The sequence below is a fragment of the Arachis ipaensis genome, chromosome B4 (assembly GCF_059453495.1).
Source record: "Arachis ipaensis isolate K30076 ecotype BB chromosome B4, ASM5945349v1, whole genome shotgun sequence".
NCBI classification, from domain to species: domain Eukaryota; kingdom Viridiplantae; phylum Streptophyta; class Magnoliopsida; order Fabales; family Fabaceae; genus Arachis; species Arachis ipaensis.
Window position 1 is genome coordinate 47,732,600 of NC_142439.1, and position 1,507 is coordinate 47,734,106.

Here is a 1,507-nt window from a genome sequence, read left to right on the forward strand (position 1 = left end):
TTCAAAATTGATTTTCAAATTTGTTTCAACTAACTAACTAACTTTTTGTTTGTTTCTTATCTTTTTCAAAACTACCTAACTAACTCTCTCTCTCTCTCTCTAATTTTCGAAAATATCTTCCCTCTTTTTCAAAATTTATTTTTAATTAACTAATTATTTTAATTTTTGATTTTAATTTACGAAAATTAATAACCTTTTTCAAAAACAATTTTTCGAAAATCACTAACTCTTTTTCAAAAAAATAATTTTCGAAAATTCTCACCTCCTCTCTCTCTCTGAGTTCAGATTTTTTCTTCTTCTTTTCTTCTACTCACACAGGGACCTCTACACTGTGGTAAAAAGAATCCCTATTATTATTTTTCTGTTCCCTCCTTTTTCATATGAGCAGGAGCAAGGACAAGAATATTCTTATTGAAGCAGATCCAGAACCTGAAAGGACTCTGAAGAGAAAACTAAGAGAAGCTAAATTACAACAGACCAGCAAGCACCTTTCAGAAATTTTCGAACAAGAAGAGGAGATGGTAGCCGAAAATAATAATAATGCAAGGAGGATGCTTGGTGACTTTACTGCACCTAATTCCAATTTACATGGAAGAAGCATCTCCATCCCTACCATTGGAGCAAACAATTTTGAGCTAAAACCTCAATTAGTTTCTCTGAAGCAGCAAAACTGCAAGTTTCATGGACTTCTATCTGAAGATCCTTTTCAGTTCTTAACTGAATTCTTGCAGATCTGTGATACTGTTAAGACTAATGGAGTAGATCCTGAAGTCTACAGGCTGATGCTTTTCCCTTTTGCTGTAAGAGACAGAGCTAGAATATTGTTGGACTCTCAACCTAAGGATAGCTTGAACTCTTGGGATAAGCTGGTCAAGGCTTTCTTAGCCTAGTTCTTTCCTCCTCAAAAGCTGAGTAAGCTTAGAGTGGATGTTCAAACCTTCAGAAAGAAAGAAGGTGAATCCCTCTATGAAGCTTGGGAGAGATACAAAGAACTGACCAAAAAGTGTCCTTCTGACATGCTTTCAGAATGGACCATCCTGGATATATTCTATGATGGTCTTTCTGAATTAGCTAAAATGTCATTGGATACTTCTGCAGGTGGATCCATTCACCTAAAGAAAATGCCTGCAGAAGCTCAAGAACTCATTGAGATGGTTGCTAATAACCAGTTCATGTGCACTTCTGAGAGGAATACTGTGAGTAATGGGACGCCTCAGAAGAAGGGAGTTCTTGAAATTGATACTCTGAATGCCATATTGGCTCAGAACAAAATATTGACTCAGCAAGTCAATATTATTTCTCAGAGTCTGAATGGAATGCAAGCTGCATCCAACAGTACTCAAGAGGCGCCTTCTGAAGAAGAGGCATATGATCCTGAGAACCCTGCAATAGCAGAGGTGAATTACATGGGTGAACCATATGGAAACACCTATAACTCATCATGGAGAAATCATCCAAATTTCTCATGGAAGGATCAACAAAAGCCTCAACAAGGCTTTAATAATGG

The 1,507-nt window shown here is 36.7% G+C and overlaps 1 non-coding gene across 1 annotated transcript; it reads right to left on the minus strand.

The window, feature by feature from the left end:
• Window positions 1-914: 914 nt before the first annotated feature.
• Window positions 915-1,022, minus strand: LOC148567456 (small nucleolar RNA R71). The gene has a single exon (XR_015881954.1). It is a non-coding gene; the product is annotated as a small nucleolar RNA R71 (small nucleolar RNA).
• Window positions 1,023-1,507: the final 485 nt, after the last annotated feature.